Genomic DNA, 523 nt, shown 5'->3' with positions numbered 1-523 from the left:
TGTGTGAAAAATAAGAGTAATAGAAAATGTGAGTATGGGTATAAAAAATTAAGCACATAATTGTATGCATATATACAACACAATAATAAACTAGTTGCAAATTAATGTAATAAAAACTAAATTACACATTAATGCAGAAAGTAATTAACTATTTCTTTTCTGCATTGCATTTTAACTACATTTAATATATATAATTTTTTGGTAAAAGTTTATATAATATATTTATATTTAGACATCGTATTGGTATCGATCAGCCCAAAAATGATTTCCATAAGATTGTGGCATATCAATTTGCATTATTTGACAGATGATTCCTTCGGCCGGTAGCAAAAAGCCACTTGATCTAAACCTACCATACAAAATGGTGAGGTTGCAAGTGTTTCTGACATTATGGATGCCAAGTCAGCTACCACCAAGTAAGGTAATGGACCATAAAAAAAAAAAAAAAAAAAACAGAAAATGCGTGAATAAGATTCAAGTTTCATTGCATCACTTTCCGCTAGAAAAAAGCAAAAAAGATTGG

Source organism: Nelumbo lutea, chromosome 1 (genome assembly GCF_056320005.1).
Source record: "Nelumbo lutea isolate HS-2025 chromosome 1, American lotus-T2T, whole genome shotgun sequence".
NCBI classification, from domain to species: domain Eukaryota; kingdom Viridiplantae; phylum Streptophyta; class Magnoliopsida; order Proteales; family Nelumbonaceae; genus Nelumbo; species Nelumbo lutea.
Note: the sequence above shows the minus strand (reverse complement) of the source record.